The sequence below is a fragment of the Dipteris shenzhenensis genome, chromosome 5 (assembly GCF_047967505.1).
Source record: "Dipteris shenzhenensis isolate YYH24624 ecotype China chromosome 5, Dip_SZ_1.0, whole genome shotgun sequence".
Classification (NCBI taxonomy): Eukaryota; Viridiplantae; Streptophyta; class Polypodiopsida; order Gleicheniales; family Dipteridaceae; genus Dipteris; species Dipteris shenzhenensis.
In genome coordinates, this window is record NC_141600.1 from 58,196,197 (window position 1) to 58,203,399 (window position 7,203).

The window sequence follows — 7,203 nt, forward strand, 5'->3', positions numbered from 1 at the left end:
TCTTGCAAGGTGGACTGGGAAGTCTGGAGGGTGGCCAATTGCATCCGAAGAGCTGTGAATTCTTCCTCCATGGATGAACACTTGTTTTCCAATTCAGCCACTCTGGATTCTGATTTTTCTTTGGCAATCTCGGAGGAAGACAAAGACTCTTTTAACTTGGTAATCTCCTGGTGAAATCTGGTCACCTCGGTGACATGCTGGCTGTGCAAAGTTGCCAGGGCTGCAGCATGATGGCTGCGCAAAGATGTCATTGCTGCTTCCCATTCCTACCTGTGACTATGGAGGCGATCCTCAAGGGCAGCCTTCTGAATATTCCAAGCGATGTCACGCTCATGTATTGCTGAGTCCTTCTCTTTCTGCCACCTTTCCTCCTGTTGTCGAAGTGTTACGCTAGTGGCGCGCTGCTGGGCTGCTTGAGCTCTCTCGAATTCTAACTTTAAATGTTGCTGTTGAGAGAGGAGCTTATGAGCATAACCTGTGGAATTGAAGACCGCTGTCCCAAGCTGTGTGAAAGTGTCATCCATGATACGCTGAGCAAGGTGCAGGGACCTTTTCATCCACGCATACCTGTCGCTGTAATTCATCCTGTCCGCCAAATTAACGACGTCCCCCAATTCCTCAAACATGTCAGGAAGAGCTCCCTCTTCCTCGGTTGACAGGTTTCCTGTAGGTGCCAATTTGTCCAAGTGCACAAAACATGTCGGGGCCCTGGAGAGCTTTTTGTTCTGTGCGAGGCAGTCCTGCAAGGGAATGGTGAAGATTTGAGTGAGATCCTCCTCTTCCCCACATACTGGTGAGCGTTTTTTGTGAAGGACAGATAGTAGTTGGCTGTAATCTTCATTCTGTTTTTCCACCAGGGAAATATTTGAAAGAGGTGGGCCCGATGAAGCAGCTATGTAAGCTGTGAACATATCATTCTCATGAAGGGGTGGGCAATCCACAGATTTGGGCAGAATCCCTCCCTCAAATACCTCCTCTGAGGCTGAAGTGGCTGATGGAGCATCTCCGCGAGAGGGGCTCCCACTCCCGTCTCCAGTCCTGTCTCTGCCTGGGGAGGCTGAAATGTGAAGTACACCCTGGGATGACATCTCCTGAGAAAGCCCATGGGAGTGGGAGTCGGGTCCCAGGCTAAGATTCAGGTCCAATACCTGGTCCAAAACATGGTCAGAGGTCGCCTGAACTGTGGTGATGACTGCATCGGTGAAAGTGGTAGGGGGTGAAGACGAAACAACTGCAGTCCTACGTAACAATACACCTGTCGAGGAAGTCCCGGGTACAACAGTCGTCGTCACTGGCACAACAGGAGGTGTACCTGGTGCAATCCCTCCCATGGAAAGTCTGGAGATCGCTGGAGAAGCCTGGACAAGTGTGACTGATGGAGAGGCAAGTCCGGGCACGGGCACGACTGATGGAGATACAAGACATGTCACTGATGGTAACGCTGTGGCACCGGTAACAGAATATTCTGAAGAAGCTCCGGTGCAGACTTCATGAGGTGGCACTCGCCGAGGTGTCCTCCTGAGCGAAAGAGGAGAAGAGGCAGTCCCGGGTGAAGGAACACTGGAAGTGATAGTGAACGATGTGGAAGAGGGGGTGACAGGAGGGGAGAGAGATGTGGAAGGGAGGCGACCTGTGACAATGGGCGGAGGGTTGGCCTTCCACTGATGAAGTAAGAAGGTGAGGTGGGGCCCACAAGTACAGGTATATTTGCCCCGACGCTTGCGAACTGTGTTACGAAAGGCAGAGTAGAAGAGTGAGGCGAAATCATAGGGAGTGACCGAGAGGATGGAGTCTAAGGCAGAATGGATCGCCTTGGTGATGAAGAAGTGGCCTGGGGCAGAGTAGAAGTGTGTGAACAGATACCTCGCTAGAAGCGCCTCTCGGCTGTTTCCCTCGAGAACTTTCTTGCACGCATGTCCTCTGCGATGAGTTTTACAGGTAGACAAGAAGGACGGGAATGTGGGTGAGCCAGTGTGAGGGGGCAAAAAGGGAAGTGTGGGAAGACGGAGATATGTGGATACGAGACTAGGAGTGAACATGTGACGGGAATTCAAGAATCCGAATGTGTCTGTTGCAAAGTCATAAGACTGAATGAACGCAGTACACATTTGGACGTCCACCTGGGGAGGTGTGACATCATCAAACTCCACGAGAGACATGCGGGCTATCTCATCAGGTGACAAGATGCTAGACAGCTTGAGTGTGGGATCGAGGAAAGGTTTGAAAACCACCCAAATGATCGAGGAGGATGAAGCTGGGGGTGGAAGATCACAAGCCGTACTTTGTGGGGCCAAATCACCGCCACCGTTACTGTGACCGCTGTGCCCACTGGATGCCTTGGATGGTGTTTTGATTGTACCTGTGGGGGGCAGATAGTCAGAGCCTCCATGATCTGAATCAGAGGAACTCGAAAAAGGGGATAGCTCCTCATCCGATATGATAGTGATCCTGTCGGAGGGAGGTGAATCTGCAACTGCTCGAGGTCGTTTCGAAGTGCTTTGTGGTGTAGACCCGGCACCCAGGTCATCAGTGGTGCGTTTGCCAAGTGATGCCATGGAAGATGGTCCCGATCCTATCGTGTGGCCTGATCGAGCCCGATGGAAGTCAACGAATAAAGTATCGCGGGGTAATCTGGGTTTGTACTTGTGACGAGAGGCACGGGTAGGCATGAACGATGGCGTCGTATGGAGAGGAAAAGAGTACGGAAGGGGTGTCGATGTCGAGGTCTGGAGAGGCAAGGAGGAAGGAGGAGGTGTTGATGTCGAGGTTAAGCCCAGAATCTGCTACGAGAGATTACTTTAGCAGATCCACCAGTGCAGGCCCATGCTTCGATGGAGAGGAAAAGAGTGAGGAAGGGGTGTCGGTGGAGAGGGAGTGTAAAAGGACAGATGTAGACTAGGGGGAGGAGGGGGGCTGGAGCTAGGAGGGGAGGTGATGCAAAGGGTGTAGGGGGGAGAAGGGGGGAGAGTTGCTCCTGGGACGTGGGCAGAGAGAGGGGGCTGCGCAGGAGAGAGGGGGAGGGCAAGGGTGGTGGGTAAAGGGAGAGCGGGGAGGGGCTGATGCACAAGAGAGGGGGAGGGGACTGTTGCGCAGGAGAGGGGGAGGGGACTGTTGCGCAGGAGAGGGGGAGGAGGGGGCTGTAGCGCAAGAGAGGGGGGGGGAATAGGGGCTGTAGCACAGGAGAGGGGGAGGAGGGGGCTGTAGCGCAGGAGAGGGGGGAAAGGGGACTGTAGCGCAGGAGAGGGGGGGGGGGGGACTGTAGCGCAGGAGAGGGGGAGGAGGGGGCTGTAGCGCAAGAGAGGGGGGGGGGAGAGGGCTGTAGCGCAGGAGAGGGGGGGGGGGAGAGGGGCTGTAGCGCAGGAGAGGGGGAGGAGGGGGCTGTAGCGCAGGAGAGGGGGGGGGGGAACTGTAGCGCAGGAGAGGGGGGGAAGGGGACTGTAGCGCAGGAGGGGGGGGGAGAAACTGTAGCGCAGGAGAGGGGGGGGGGAAACTGTAGCGCAGGAGAGGGGGGGGGGAACTGTAGCGCAGGAGAGGGGGGGAAGGGGACTGTAGCGCAGGAGAGGGGGGGAAGGGGACTGTAGCGCAGGAGGGGGGGGGGGAGAAACTGTAGCGCAGGAGAGGGGGGGGGAAACTGTAGCGCAGGAGAGGGGGGGGGAGAAGGGGGCTGTAGCGCAGAAGAAAGGAGAGGGGAAGGGAGGGGGCTGTAGCGCAGGAGAGGGGGGAAAAAGAGAGCTGTAGCGCAGGAGAGGGGGGGAAAAGGGAGGGGGGTAAAGGGGGAGAGGGGGCTGTGGCGTAGAAGGGGAGAGGGGGGTGCAGGTGGTGGGTAAAAGGGGAGAGGGGGGGGGGTTTGTGGCGTAGGAGAGGGGAAGGGAGGGGGGGAAAGGGGGAGAGGGGGCTGTGGCGTAGAAGGGGAGAGGGGGGGCAGGTGGTGGGTAAAGGGGCAGAGGGGGGGGGGGGACTGTGGCGTAGGAGAGGGGAGAGGGGAAGGGAGGGGGGTAAAGGAGGAGAGGGGGCTGTGGCGTAGAAGGGGAGAGGGGGGGCAGGTGGTGGGTAAAGGGGGAGAGGGGGGGGGGGGGTTTGTGGCGTAGGAGAGGGGAGAGGGGAAGGGAGGGGGGTAAAGGGTGAGAGGGGGCTGTGGCGTAGAAGGGGAGAGGGGGGGGGCAGGTGGTGGGTAAAGGGGGAGAGGGGGGGGGGGGGTTTGTGGCGTAGGAGAGGGGAGAGGGAAAGGGAGGGGGGTAAAGGGGGAGAGGGGGCTGTGGCGTAGAAGGGGAGAGGGGGGGGCAGGTGGTGGGTAAAGGGGGAGAGGGGGGGGGTTTGTGGCGTAGGAGAGGGGAGAGGGGGAAGGGAGGGGGGTAAAGGGGGAGAGGGGGCTGTTGTGCAGGAGAGGAGGAGGGGAGGGGGAGAGTGGTGGGTAAAGGAGGAGAGGGGGGGAGCTGGTGTGCAGGAAAGGAGGAGGGGAGGAAGGATGGTGGTAAAGGGGGAAGAGGGGGGCTGTTGTGCAGGAGAGGAGGAGGGGGGGGGAGAGAGTGGTGGGTAAAGGAGGAGAGGGGGGGGAAGCTGGTGTGCAGGAAAGGGAGGAGGGGAGGAAGGATGGTGGTAAAGGGGGAAGAGGGGGGGGCTGTTGTGCAGGAGAGGAGGAGGGGAGGAAGGATGGTGGTAAAGGGGGAAGAGGGGGGGCTGTTGTGCAGGAGAGGAGGAGGGGAGGAGAGAGTGGTGGGTAAAGGAGGAGAGGGGGGGAAGCTGGTGTGCAGGAAAGGAGGAGGGGAGGAAGGATGGTGGTAAAGGGGGAAGAGGGGGGGGCTGTTGTGCAGGAGAGGAGGAGGGGAGGAAGGATGGTGGTAAAGGGGGAAGAGGGGGGGGCTGTTGTGCAGGAGAGGAGGAGGGGAGGAAGGATGGTGGTAAAGGGGGAAAAAGGGGGGGCTGTTCAAAGGGTGGAAAGAGAAGGTTTCTGTAAGAGAGAGGTAGGAGTTGGACATAGGGTGGAAAGAGAAGGTTTCTGTAAGAGAGAGGTAGGAGTTGGACATAGGGTGGAAAGAGAAGGTTTCTGTAAGAGAGAGGTAGGAGTTGGACATAGGGTGGAAAGAGAAGGTTTCTGTAAGAGAGAGGTAGGAGTTGGACAGAGGGTGGAAAGAGAAGGGTTTTGTAAGAGAGAGGTAGGAGTTGGAGAGAAGGTAGAAGGAGAAGGAGTTTGTAAAACAGGATGAAAAGGGGAGGCCGTAGTTAGAGAGAGAAAGTAACACAGAGTGAAAAAGGGAGGCCACATTTTAAGGGTGGTCATTTAGAGAGAGATAGTGGTACGGGATGAAAAAAGGTGGTCACACTTAGAGAGAGAAAGTGGCTCGGGGTGAAAAATGGAGGGCTCACTTAGAGAGAGAAAGTGGCTCGGGGTAAAAAAATGGAGGGCTCACTTAGAGAGAGAAAGTGACTCGGGGTGAAAAATGGAGGGCTCACTTAGAGAGAGAAAGTGGCTCGGGGTGAAAAATGGAGGGCTCACTTAGAGAGAGAAAGTGACACTCGGGTGGAAAGAGAAGGACCCATTTAGAGAGAAAAATTTGGCGCCAAGGGGAGAGAGGAGGAGCAATGTAGAGAGAGAAAGTGACACTAGGGGCAGAGAGGAGGACCCTCGTAGAAAGAGAAAGTGGCCCTCACTCAGAGGGAGAAGATGTCACCAGGAAGGAGAAGGACTAGGAGGGTGTTTTCTCATTGATCATGGTACCTCTTGATGCGTGACCCATTCACCGGTGCAGGTAGGAGTCTGCCTTCCAAAGTGGCCAAGTAGACTCCACCACTTGGGATAAGCTTGGCAATGAAAAATGGACCTGTCCAACCACTCACAAACTTAGGTTTGTGTTTGAGAAACTTACTGGAATACAAGAGTACTAAATCTCCGACTTTGAAATTTCTTTTTCTGAGGTTCCGGTCATGCCAAGCTTTTTGTCGCTTCTGCCAAACTTCTTGAGCGAAAACTGCTTCACGTCGATGCTCTGCCAGTGCTTTCAAATCCCACAAGCGTTCCATTGTGCAGGCTTCAAAGTTGTCATTTTTGGCTGGAAGAATCCTGTGAGTGTCAAGATGAAACTCATAAGGCATAACGGCCTCCAGTCCATAGACCAGCTCGAAGGGTGAATACCCAGTACTCGCCTTGTAAGCCGTTCGATAGGCGAATAAAGCAGCTGGAAGTACGTCGTCCCAATCGGCTAGAGAGTTTAGGCAAAGTCGATGCACGATCCCGCACATTGTGCGATTTGAGCTCTCAGCTAGACCATTGGCACGTGGGTAATAAGGAGATGAAAATTTGTGAACTATTTGAAGCAGGTGAACTAGTGCAGCAATGGTGTCATTTAGGAAGTGAGACCCTCTATCACTTATCAACTCAACAGGACAACCAAACCGAGAGATGATCTGGTCATATAGAAATGTGGCTACTACCTGGGCTGTACAGTTCTTGACTGCCTTGGCTTCGACCCATTTGGTTCCATAGTCGGTGGCGAGCAGAGCATACTTGTTCCCTCGGCGTGTGGCAGGAGAGATGGGTCCAATGAAATCCAATCCCCAGCGATAGAAGGGAGGCACCGGAGTGAATGGTTTGAGAGGGAGGTACTCACGCCTCGTAGGCTTGGGGCCCGCTCGTTGACATGAATCACATCTGGTCACATGAACATGGCAGTCGCGGAAGAGCTTGGGCCACCAGAACCCTGCTCGCATGATCTTACGAGCAGTAGCATCTGAGGCCATATGCCCTCCACCTATGCCAGCATGTGCCTCTTTAAGAATGGATTGTGTCTCGTGCGGAAGCACACACCGTCTCAAGATCTGATCCTTCCCAAGCTTGTACAATTGACCTGCAATCAACTTAAAAGGAGCAGCTTGAAGGATCCGTTTGCGTTTCTCTGTTGGAGTTAATCCTGGAGGAAAGCCACCTGTAGACAAGAGGTGTACTATGTTGGCATACCATGGTGGGAAGCAGTCCACCGCAAATAGGCATTCATCAGGTAGTGCTGTTATCCCGAACAAGCCTGCATCGGGTAAGTCATCGGTGATACCACTGGCTGGTTCCCCGGAATGTAACCTGGACAAGTGGTCTGCAGGTTGATGCAGTCTCCCAGCCCTCACCACAATGTCGAATTCAAATTCTTGAAAGAGAAGAATCCATCTGCTTATCCGGCCACCAAGAGTAGGCTTATTCAATAAATACTTAAGAGC